Below are 13,378 nucleotides of genomic sequence, written 5' to 3' on the forward strand. Positions count from 1 at the left end.
CCTCCTTCAGCCCCCATTACCAGTGGCAGACAGAGGGACCAGTTCTCAATTTTCTATCAGATTGTTATGATCTTATCATATGTTGTGTTTAATTCTTATTTTGAATTGGCTTAGTATACTAACTTAATGCAATTTTGAGTCATTGTCATAAGGGCTATATTTAATTCTAATTCTGAATTGGTTTAGTATAATAAGTTTATGTGATTTTGATTTTGTTAGGCATCATGACTGTACTAATGGAAAGGTAGGATATAAATTTGACAAATAAATAACAGACAGCAGATTTGTGGAGTGGGCTTCCTGGCACAACCCCAGCTATTTTGCTGGCTCAGAGATATGTCCAGAGCATGTATCTGTTCATGCATGCATTCAGTTATTTGCTTTTTAAGTTTACCCAACTCAAAAAAACCACCCAGTGAGGAGAAATATTGCATATACAGGAAACGTAAGAAGATTAGTATCCCATGTGCTGCTAGGGGAACTGGATGCAAAGGAGGCCAGGGCTGCTATGCCTTTAAGCTGGGTGGAGGAAAGAGAAATTGAGTGGGTGCTGGCTGAGAGCTAAGATGCTAACTTAACAAAGTAACATTGCCAAATTAACCCTGCAAACCCTGCTAACTTGGCAAAGAGGCACCATAGGCCGATGGGAGTTGTAGTTCATCCACAACTGGGTGTTTTCCAGACTATGAGACTTGCAGTGGTCAATGTGTTGCAAACTGTGACGGAATAGAGTAATGGTTAGTAAAGGGTTGTTTAATGCTTCGTTGTAAGCTGGTGGCCATTCATATTTTCCATCCCCCGAAACGTGTTTTCCAGGCAAGAGTGTCCATATTCTCCTTGAAACGCATTTATCTGCCCCTCCTCCTGCTCCATTTGGGCCAATGGACTCGTGGAGTGTGTGTGGTGTGATTGTTTGTTTTTTTAAAAAAATTTAAATGGGGCAGCGAAAGGGAATCCTGTGGCGAGCCTGGAAGGGGGAAGAGAGGAACTGGTGCGCCTGGGTGGGCGTTCTCTTCCATGGCAGCAGTGGCAGCCAGCTGCCCCTCAGCTCCCCCCCCCACGAGCCTAGGTGGGCGCGCAGGCAGCCTTGACGAGTGGAGCAGGCTGCTTGCTGCTCGCTGCTCGCTTGCCACCGCTGCTCCCCCCCCCCGTGAACCAAGGCGGGCACATGGGCAGCCTCACTGAGCGGCTGCTCGCTAGCTGCCACTCCCACCCAGAGCCAAGACGGGCAGCCTCGCCGAGCAGAACAGGCTGCTCGCCACTCGCTGGCCACCGCCACCGCTCCCCCCCCTTAGCTGTGTGGAGCAGGCCCTTCACCTCTCACTGGCCACTGCCGCTCCCCCCTGCACACATGGCAGTGGCTGTATCAGCTGCTGTGCTGATGGGAGCTGAGACAGGCGAGCAGAGCTGCCTTGGTGGCCGCTCGCTGCCTCCCCCCTTGGATGGCGCAGCCGGCGGGAGGCTGGAGCCCAGCGATCAGTAAGGCAGGCTGATTGCCACTTGCACGCCACCATGGCACTACCACCTCCGAGGCACAGGGCCTGAGGTGATCACACTGGTTGCCCTGCCTTAAGGATGGGCCTGCTCCTGGCAGAGCCTCATAGGAAAACATAGGAAACTGCCATATACTGAGTCAGACCATTGGTCTATCTAGCTCAGTATTGTCTTCACAGACTGGCAGCGGCTTCTCCAAGGTTGCAGGCAGGAATCTCTCTCTCGGCCCTATCTTGGAGAAGCCAGAGAGGGAACTTGAAACCTTCTGCTCTTCCCAGAGCGGCTTCATCCCCTGAGGGGAATATCTTGCAGTGCTCACACATCAAGTCTCCCATTCAGATGCAACCAGGCTGGACCCTGCTTAGCTATGGGGACAAGTCATGCTTGCTACCACAAGACCAGCTCTCCTCTCATGAGGGCGGGGAGCCTTGCAGCTTTGTCCTCTCTGCCATTGCCCTTGCTGCTTCCCTCCTGCTGCACCTTCACCTGAGGAGAGAGGATGGCAGAAATAAATAAATAGGGAGGAAGAGGAGGAGGGGAGGGGAGCACTCCTCCAGTGAGGGCTGTGGGATTGCACAGAAGTAAATGAATCATAATTCAGTTCAATGGGCTTCCTTTTAATTAAGTGACTGTTCTCTCTCCCTGCCCTTCGCCTTGTAGTATTTATTAATTATTTATTTAACATATTTTATACTGCCAAAAACGCAAGTCTCTAGGCAGTTTACAACAAAACAATAAAAACAACAAATTAAAACATTGCAACAATTTAAAATTTAAAACAATGTTAAAACTATTAAAAATCATCAAACAATTTAAACAGTATCTAATTAAAAGCCTGGGTGAACAAATGTGTCTTGACTGCCTTTTTAAAAGTTGTAAGAGATGGAGAAGCTCTTAAGCAAGTGGGATTGCACAGAAGTAAATGATTTAGTTCAATGGGCTTCCTCTTCAGTAAAAAGTGCACGAGAAAGGGTTGGATTCAGAAATCTGCTCAGCTGTGCTAATATGAGTCTCTGGCCAAAGTAGCAAATTAAAAGGGGAATGCACAAAAGAACCTGGTGGGAAAATAAAATAAAATAAAATAAAATAAAATAAAATAAAATAAAATAAAATAAAATAATAATAATGCTGTGGCAGAAAAAGAGGCTGTGGCAGAAAAAGTCCAAAATAATCCCAGTGGTAATTGGCGCCCTGGGTGCAGTTCCAAAAGACCTTGAAGAGCACCTCAACACCATAGGGGCCACAGAAATCACCATCAGCCAATTACAAAAAGCAGCTTTACTGGGAACAGCCTATATTCTGCGACGATATCTATAACAATTGACAATAAAATTCGGCCATCCCAGGTCCTTGGGAAGGACTCGATGTCTGGATAAAACAAACCAGTCAAAAACACCTGTCTGTCTGTGTAAACAAGAAATAATAACCCTCCGATCTCCTCCCTCCCCTTCTGTGTTGAGAAGTTCAAGTTATGTTTGGAGCAAGTGGGAAAGGAGGGAGTTGTGGGGTGCCAAGATTTCTTCCTGCCTGTTTCTCTCCCCATTCGAGGGGACGAGGGGACGGAGGAAGCAAGCAGGGGGTGGTGGGGGAGAGGACTGTCCACACTGCAAAACGCTACAATGAATAAAATGTGGGGCAAAGCTCCCTACAATGGAAAAATACAGCTACTTTCTTTCCTGCAGCACACGTTGTAGGACAAAAACGCATCATTAAAATTTGAATCAAGGCATGGGAAATGTGAACACACCCTGCTTACAATGCAGTGACACCGATGTGGAAACACAAGCAATATGGAGGGGCACTTAGAGGATACAGTGTGAATTTGTTCCAGTGTGTAATCTAGAAAACACCTAGGTGGCCTTAGACAAACCACTCTCCTCTTAGCTGCCAGAAACAGCAATATGGGGATAATATTGTAGAGCCACCTTGCAGAATGACTGTAAAGATTACTGAAATAGTTTCTATGGAGTGCTTTGTACATTGCACAGGGCTACATACATGCTAAGTTTAATTTCTATTATAATCACAGGGCATGGTCTGAAGGCACACAATATGATCACCTCAAGGGGATCAAGGGGAGATTGGCAAACATTGCCTGCTTTCTTTAGCGTTAATCTGGATGTCAACCACTTTGTAAAAGTTGTACACCGTTATTCCCCCCCCCCCCCGCCCCTGCCCCCATTTGTTCTGATAGCAGCAGGACATCCCGGTATAAATCATCTTCTCGGCTTCTAAACTGAAAAAAGCTGAAGGAAAGCATCTGTGAATACCTGGGGAAACCACCTGTGTTGAGTGCTGCTGGCTTTATTTTCAGTTGGTATATGATCTTCCTTTCTTACATAAATCCACACAATAGATCTAACAGGATCCATTTGAAGGCATGCATGCATCTCATGCTGTTTAATTTGGGAGAAGAATAAGCTTCTGCAGGCCTACTTGAAAACAGTCTGCTGTGGTTGAGGAGAGAGATGAAAAGCACTTACTTATCTTTAGTCTGCTGTTCGAATATCTGGCAGCTGTCTGCACATCATGGGTTTCTTCTCATTAATCATAACAACTTCTTCAAAAGGGCACTGACAAAGCACAAAGACAGAAACCGGGCAATTATCTCTTACTGCAGGTGTTGGGGGACAGGTCTCCAAGCTGATGTATGTGCATATTTATATCCAGTCCTTGGTTCACTCGTGATTTTTCATTGCCAACACCATCACTATAGACAATTACCCTGTTTCCCCGAAAGTAAGACCTAGCAGTAATTTCTGATGTACCGCTAATTGCCCTAGTGCATTTTTGGGGCTAAAATTAATATAAGACACTGTCTTATTTTCGGGGAAACACAGGTATTAGGGTTGTGCATGAAGCGTTTTGCTCACATCCAGCGGGTGGGGCTGTTTCAGACTGCAATTTACACAACAAGGAATGAATATATAGAAAAGATTTTTTTAAAAGGAGGTCTAGTTGATACAAAGTTATCCATTAAACGATTTGGGTTAGAAAGAGTTATGTTTGACTAGTACTTTTGAGAAAGATCTTTTATCATTTCTACCTGCTGTCTAGCCTCCTTAACATTCTGTGTAATAACCCATTAATCCTTCATGGTTCTCTGAGAGGCTGCCAGCGAGAAATGCCAAAGGTATGGAGTAGCCATGTCCTCGGGTGGGTTTGCACCGCCAGCTCTATGATTGCAGTTTGTAAAATGGCACAAAACCATGGTTATAGCTGCATCTGGAGTCAAACATAACACACTGGCAGCAAAACCTCAGGTGTTGGTGGTGAACCTTAGTGATAACCGAAGGTTCAATTTGGTGTTTGTCGTGGCAAACTGGAGGTTGCTTTTGGCCCATAACTGAGGTTTTGCATATTCTGAAATTCCAATCTTGGCCACATTTAATTCCAGTTTGGTGCTACGTGTGAATGTGGTGAATCACATAGATGTTGATAGCCTGTGTTAAACCTAGATTCAAATGATTGTGTGAACAAGCCTAGTATAACAACACATTTACACTTACTCACATGATCCTCACTGGGGTCAGGGCCATCCCTAGCAGGGCGCGGGGCTGGGGACAAATCAGCATGTGTGGGGCCTCCTTAACATTTCTTATCATTACAGAATCATACTGATTGATGACATACAGTGTAAAGAGTGAGTGAGGTTTTTGGACATGTCCGATCAGCTGGGACATATAATGCATTTCTAAAGAAATAAAAATAAAAAGTACAACACATGCTTCACAGTTCTCAGACCTTCTGGGTTGCAAATCAACTTGAACATAGTGCATTCATAAATAAATAAATAAATAATATATTGTTTGTTCCATGAGTTTTTGTAATTTTCTGCCATGAAACAAGCCACTTATAGGACTTTTTGAGTGGTTTGTTTTTTTTTAAACCCCAACAATTTGTCCAATCTACTTCAGTTTAAATATACATATTCCTCCCACCCTGCCCTACCTACATCTCTGCTCAAAACCAAAGAACTATGCCCAGACTATTTTAATGAATGATAATATTGTTATTGTTATTGTTAAAATAAATAAAAATTGAATTTGCAAAAAAAAAGAAAAAAGAAAAGAACTATGCCAAGACATTCCAAGACAGGTGATCTAAAGGCTGGGGCAGAAAGGGGGATGTTTTACCCTTTTTTATGAAGGCAGATTCTTCCATATGGGGGTGGAATGATGGTCTAGGGGAGGGGAGGAGAGGGGGGATTTCAGTTCCAGACATTTTTGTAATTTACTGCCATGAAGCAAGCCACTTATAGGACTTTTTGCATGGGATTTTTTAAATTAAAGGACAAAAATTAAAAACTAACAATTTGTCCAATCCACTTCAATTTAAATAGACATATTCCTCCCACTCTGCCCTACATCTCTGCTCAATACCAAAGCCCTATGGCAAGCCAGTCCCTAAATATTCAAGGGGTGGGAGATAACCACAAAAGGATATCACATCATACCTCCATTACTAATGCTGGGCTGGGCAGAGGGTCTGCAGAGAGCTCTGGTGCTGGACACTCTCTGCCTGCCTGCCAGCTTCTTCTGGAAGCCCCGCCCACCCACCGAACAGCTGAGAGGTGGGAGAAGCAGAGCTCTAGCAGCTTGCCTGGGGGCTTTTCAAGCTGCACACAGACACAAAAGATTGGCTCTGGCTGGGCTGCGGGGAAAGATAAGTGGCTGGGACTGGGGGAGGGAAGAGGGGGCACTGCAGTGTGCCCAGAGCGGAGCCTGTGCTAGCGTGGGGCTAAGGACAATTGCCCCGGTCGCCCCGCCCTAAGGATGGCCCTGACTAGGGTAGAAGGAACACCCAGGCAGGGTAAGATATCCCCCCCCCCAATTTATAGTACGTTTATTGAAGTTTGAGTTTAAAAAAAAAAGGAAAAGGTTACATCTTTGAGAGTATACATGATTACACACAGAAGCTTATCCAGCGTAAACAAAACTCCTCTATATGCAAGATACAAATGGTAATTGTGTGTGTGTGTGTGTATAATTATAGAATAGGAAATGTTAACATACGACTCAGTTTTACCATCAGTAAAATTACGAATCTAACAGTCAAACAAAGTACAGAGGGGAGAGCCGAAACAAAAAGGAACAAGGCAGGAACATATATACAAGAATATTAAGTTTAATTCAGGCAGAGCAAAACTTCCACTACAGGGGTCCCATCCCATACCTACAAACTCAAAGATATTAATAAACATATTATTAATTAATATTATATCAATAAAAGCTTATGATTAGCCAGGAGAAAAAATAGAAAGAAAAATTAAAACCCTGCAAAAAGTAGAACCTTCATGAATGTAACTCACTGAAATCCATGACTTCAGTAAATATGGTTTCCCTACATAAATATTATCCTTCTTTTAATCCAAAAGCCTGTATAAAAATCGTCCAGAAGCTTTCTCAAAATAAAGTTCTAAATGCACAGGTCTCTTTCTGGTCTTTCCCATCCCGGTTCTTCTGATTAGCATGTAATTCCAAAAAAAAGAAAAAAAACAACTAGATGATACCAATTATATCCCTACTAGATGGATACAAATCTAACATCCATGAAAAAACCAGGAAGATTATTTTTAAAAATCCTTTCCAAATCCATACCTACTGATACAAGAACAGTGGACAGCTTCTCCTAAAAGAAACTGTAAATTCAATAGGCCTATGATGTCAAATAAAAAAGTAGGGGGGGGGATTCCTAGATCGGATTTCAGTGTTATGTTATATAAACAAAAAATGAAGAGACCATTAGTTATTACCTGACTTGTAAAAGCTATTAGTTCTATACAGATATCTAAAAGCCATAAGTTCTAGATAGGAACTCCAAAGTAATAGTATAAAAATAATAAATAATATTATTTTTATTATAATATGAAAATATATATTTTTATATCTCCATCAAAGTACTTAGAATGGTCCCTCAAAGCAGAGCAAGAATATGCCTAAATGTAATGCTCAACACCTAATCATGCAACAAATCTTCACATATATCTATTATCACTTCGTATCTGGCTCTCCTCCCTAGGTGACACTACTCCACAAAAAAGTGTATGACAATGTAATAATGCAAAGAAAACATTTCAAAACTCAACTGTAAAGATCTCATTAAAACCAAAAAGTCAAAATAAGTCTGGAGTCCAGTGTATAAAAGGATATATATCTATCTAGTATATAAATGGGTTGGAAAAATAATTTTGAACCTCTCTTCTAACTCCCCGAAGTATCTAAATATTAGAATGTTAAAGAAAAGATTGCTCATAGAGAAAGAAGATGCTGACTTCACAGAAACATAATATTTGGATGTAAAATTTTCTTTCCAATAGCACAGAGTTATGACGGAGTTGCAAACGGGCGGCAGGAGAACTCCCTGCCACCCCTTTGCCGTCTTGGCTGCAAAAGAAGCCATTTGCAGCCATGACGGCAAAGGGGCGGCAGGGAGTTCTCCTGCCGCCCGTTTTCTAAAAGGAACAACTGCTCCTTTTAGAAATCGGGCGGCAGGATAACTCTCTGCTGCCCCTTTGCCTGCTCAAAAGCCAAGCAGGCAAAGGGGCGGCAGGGAGTTATCCTGCTGCCCGATTTCTAAAAGGAGCCTTTTAGAAAACGGGCGGCAGGAGAACTCCCTGCCGCTCCTTTGCTGTCTTGGCTGCAAATGGCTTCTTTTTCAGCCAAGACGGCAAAGGGGCGGCAGGGAGTTCTCCTGCCGCCCGTTTGCAATGGGGGCACTGGGGAGAAGGGCGCGGCAGGGGGCTTGGGGGTGGCAGGGGGCTTGAAGGGGGCGGCCGCCAGCCGAGCGGGGTTTGGAAGGGGGCGGCAGGGAGGTATCCTGCCGCCCGATTCTGAATACTTAAGGAGGAGCCACAGCCAAGCGGGGAATGAAGCGGGCGGCAGGTAGGTATCCTGCCGCCCGATTGCTCCAGAAAATACGGCGTGGTTGTTGGGAGGGGTAAGTAAAGCCCCCCCTCCTTATTTGAACCCCCCCACCCCAGTGCCAGACCGCAGCTCCACGTTTCCATGCACACCCCTACTTGCTCCATGCAAAAGCTTACGCATGGGAAAATGTGAAAAGTCTTGAGTCTCCCATTTCAATCCTATTTATTCTGTCCACTTTCTGATGTTGAATTTCAAAAATGTGCATTGTTGAATCATGATTCTCAGAGTCCAAAATAGAATAAAGAGTATCCCCTCCTTGTAAAAAAAGGCTCTCAAAAGGATTCGGAAGAGTGAAACACAAAACAGTAAGTTTAATTACCAGCCGTAAAATATCTTGTCAACACAGAGATACCAGTGTGTGGGGGGGTGGGGAGTCTGAGTTCAAAGTAGAAGTTACAATCTTCTAGCTGGAAGTTGAGCTGGTAAAGATGTAAGCTGTGGGCTCTGCAATGGAAAAGAAGAAGAGAGACATCCAAGCGGACAACATTCTCCTCCACCAGCCGTATTCTTGATGCTGTAAATTTGTCAACGTTGAGATACCAGTATAGTAGAAAAAATCCAAGTTCAAGGTAGAAGTTACAATCTTCTAGCTGAAGGCTGGGCTGATAAAAAATATAAACTATAGGCTCTGCGACGAAAAGGAAGAAGAAGAAAAATCCACGCGGCAATCTCAATGGACAACATTCTCCTCCACCAGCCCTCCTCTTAACGCTGTAAATCATTCCGTAATTGCTTCTAGGAAAGTCAGTAAAAGGTTCAGAAAGCATAGTAAAAATACCAAAGATCTTGCATACTTCCAACTGTAGTCCTCTCAGAGATTAATTAGGAAAGATTAAAGTAGATAGGTGGTGAGTTCGTCTCTTCCTCAGCTTTGATGTTTCGCCTCTCCCAATCAGCCAGTGTCCTGAGCAGAAAGGTTTATTCTGGGGGTTCGTCCAGGGAGATCTCCCCAAACTACCCCCCCCCCGGAAAAAAAAACCCAAGCCCTGCATTGCAATCCGATCTCCATCATGTTGATGGGAGATAATTAGGCTGAATAGGAGCCAAGACACCAGGAGAGCTAGTCCGGTGCCTCTCTTTGAGACGCCATCTTCGCCGGAAGCTAGGCAGGGTAAAATTGCTGGTTGTGCTCCTGATCTGTGGCTCTATGAGCTCCAAAATTAAGCTAAGAGAAGAGAAGAGTAATTGTGCAGGAACTGGGAGCTGGGTTGGATGACTTTTTGTCATTCTGGTGGCCTCAGCACTGGGATGGACCTTGGATTGGCCAATGAGCTGGGTGGAAGATTGGCCAACAGGATGCATGATGGCCTTGCCAGAGAACTGGGTGGTGCCTTTCCTGCTGCTTTGTTTTACAGGCTTCTCAAGAGCCTCAGTAGTGGATTGGACATATTCCTCCATGGTGGCCTTCCCACAGATTTTGCTTGGGTCTTTGCTGCTGAGGGAGGAATGGGCTTTGTCTGCACCCCTGGCACTGGCATATGCAGTGTGGGTTGCCTAGATGGCAAGGCACTCGCTTGGCCTTACAGAAGCTCTGAGGTCCTTGTGCTTAGGACAAGGCTTGCCCACATATTTTGCCTGCACTGGTGGATTGAACTTGGATGTCTTTCTGGGCGTGCACAGAATGGGCCCCCAGGGCAAGAAAGACCTGGACTGAGCCCTTCATCATTTGGGCCAGACTGCTCCTTGGAGCCGGGGGCACAGCTGGCCCTTCTGCCTGAGCCTTCCTTTTGCCCTGAGCTCCAAAGACAGAAGCAATGCCCTCTGGCTGGTCTTGGCTGTCATCATGTGCAGATTCACTCAACCCTCCCCTCACTTTCCACTTCTTTTTCTCCCCAGCTTCTGCGTCTGGGAGTAACGCACTATCCCCCTTCCCAGCAGGCCTTGAGGCATCTCTCCCTGCTCATGGCTTGGTTTGTTTCCTGCTAGTTTCTTCTGCTGCTGGGGATTGATTGCCAGCTGTAAGTTGCATGTGGGGTTTTTCCGCACAACTTTTTCTCCCGGTAGGGGAAGGGGCATTTTGGCTTTATCCCCAGATATTTCCTCTCCCTCAGCATTTGGGCTTCCCCTCATCAACTTCAGTGCAGGTACTCTTTCAGTTCTGACCCTTCTCCTCTTCCCATTCCTTTGTTCCGGGATGTTCCTGCCGAATTCCTTTCATTCTAAGGTGACTTTCCCCTTTTTTTTTCTGCTTTGGATGTATCGGCAGAGGGGTGAGAGGGGGCAAGAAGTCAAAAGAGTTGCACTCTTGATTTGGCACCTTCACTTTCAGCCTTTGTGTTTGTTGGGAGTATGAAACGTGATGTTGATCCCGCAGAAGGCACTTCACCCAAAGAATTCCCTTTGGTTGCCTGTTAGGGATCGCCAGGCAGGAAGAGGCCTTCTGGAAGAAACCACTTCACAAATAGGAGCTAGTATGGAGGAGCCAGCCATCATGTGAGCCCTCACCTGCAGCCTGGGACGTGGGAAAGAGGAAAGTGCTATAATGAGGCCATGTCAAGAGAGATGGAGAATGACGGTGTGAAGGCAGATGATGCAGGAGCCTCACTAAAGCTGGACCATTCTGGCGGGGAGGCTGCTTGAGAAACCTAGCACAGAGTTCCAGCCCAAAAGAAAAGTGGGCGATACATGTAGAAAATAGCCTTTTACAGCACTTAAACCATTTCACAGAGATGCTTAGAATAACCCTGCAATGTCAGTTGGTTTTATGACACACACACACCGTATTATGGATGGGGGCTGAGGAAGAGAGAGTGGCTTCTTGAGGCCAGTTCCTGAGGAAGGGTAAGATCTGCACCCAGGACATTCTGATTCACAGCACTTCGTTACGGCTGCCCTCTCACCCATATTCCTCCCACAAGGAAATAAAAAGTTTTCACAACACAGGGGGAAAAAGATTCCAGGTGCAATGGGAAGAGGATTGCAGGCTCTTTGATCCTGTGAGACAGTGAGCCTTCCATCCATCAAGAGATTAGCTCCCATGAGTGTGATATGGGGATGTCAAAGAAGAAACCTGAAATCATGACATGCTGGGCTTCCATTCAAACCCCAAAGAGACTTCCAATCACCAGGTAGATTTGAAATGGAGTCTCTGGATCTTAGGTCTGGTTTCCCCTACTGAAAGTCCAGATGAGGAAGAATGATGATGGTTTGATGGATGGTTTGATGTCTGTAGAGAGCCTGTGAAGATGGGTTGTCTATGAGGTTCGGTGAGCTGACCTTTCCTTCACTCCTGCTCAGCTCTTAGTGGTATCCACCGATCTGCTCCACTCCCTTCTGCCATGACATCGTCTTTCATCATCACATTCTGCATCCAACATTCTTCTGGACCCTACACCACAACCTGCAGGTTGCCAAGAGACCACAACAAACAATTTTGCATCATCACACTTCAGTTGTTCACTCCCTAACCAACTCTCCAGTGGTTAAGGTGTGTGGATGCTAGTCTGTCGTCACTGGAGACAATATCTGCCCCAGTTGTTGTCTTTGGACGTTTATTGTTGTCATGGCAGGTAGGCAATGGTGCTGTGGGTTTCAGTGGTAATTCATTTTTTCCATTTTGTTGGATTCTGCCCTGTGTCTTCTCTTGGGTTACATTTAATTCTTATCTGAAATAATCAATAGCCCCTTACAACACAAAGTGGCACAAGCAAGAGAGAGTTATCTGCCCTGAGGAAATTACAATCTAAATATTGCTAGTAGGGGAGACCATGCATAACAGGGAGGGAAGGGGGAGGCAAAGATCACTGAAAAGGAAGGTGCATCGAGGTTGTCATCAGCCTATTTGAACTACTTGCTTTCAGTTCACAAGAGGAGTGCCTCTCCTCCTGAAGTGCCCTTTAACCATAACAAGCAGTGTGTGTGTGTGGGGGGAGGTTCTGGTGAAAAGTCCCACAAAAATCAGCCGCTGCCAATGTGGCTGCAGGCTTTTAAAATAGCTTCATGCAATGACCCCACAGAAAAAATATCTGCAATGGTGCTTGTGTCACATGAAAAAGGCATTGAAGGGGTTGATCAGTCTAAAAGGTTTCACGGAGAAAGTGGGTCTGGAGCTGTCATAAGAAAGTAGGGAGAGAGGAACTGGTATCTCACAGGGGTCCTGGGATGGGGTTTCATAGGTGGGGAGGGGGAAAGGGGAAAGTTCTGCAAGAGGACAGAAGCCCTTAAAGCAGCTATGTGTGTTAGAGTTGGAAGATTTCCCCTGCTGCAGCCTCAAGCTGTTTCTTTTGACTGCTTACCTGTTGCTTGAGGTTTCCCCACAGCTGCAGCTACAAATCTCCAAAACTGAATCATTTGAATATCGAGGCAAAAAGGGTACGGTACACTGGCCTAATGGCACAGCGGGGAAATGACTTGATTAGCAAGCCAGAGGTTGCCGGTTTGAATCCCCGCTGGTACACTTATATCGGGCAGCAGCAATATGGGGAAGATGCTTAAAGGCATCACCTTATACTGTGTGGGAGATGGCAATGGTAAATCCCTACTGTACTCTAGCAAAGGGCTCTGAGGTCGCCAGGAGTCGACATCGACTCAACAGCCCACTTTACTTTACTTTACCCTGGCGGAGGAAGCCAGCCGGAGGCCCATGTTCCTTCTGCTGGCGACCCCCCCACCACATCCCCTGTGTCTGATGTCAAATGCAGGGGGCGTGGCTTCTTTCACAAATGAGGCCACATTCCCCATTTAACAGCAAATAGCGGCCCGCGCTGCATTGTGGCCAGGAACTGCTCTCCCTGCCTAAAGGCATTGACAAGGGGCCTCCAGCTGGCTCAGCCTATCCAGCATCGAGCTCTGCATGGGAAGCAGGAGATTCACCACGCAGCTTCTGAGAGACACCGTGACCATCAGCTCCATTTATCTGCAGTCCACTGTCTCTGACTTCTCCACTGAGTCCATCCACGAGAGGGCCAGCAGGGCCAGCAATCTGGCATGTTCTCTCTGGCAGGGAGATCTGGGGAAGC

Source organism: Hemicordylus capensis, chromosome 4 (assembly GCF_027244095.1).
Source record: "Hemicordylus capensis ecotype Gifberg chromosome 4, rHemCap1.1.pri, whole genome shotgun sequence".
Lineage (NCBI taxonomy): Eukaryota > Metazoa > Chordata > Lepidosauria > Squamata > Cordylidae > Hemicordylus > Hemicordylus capensis.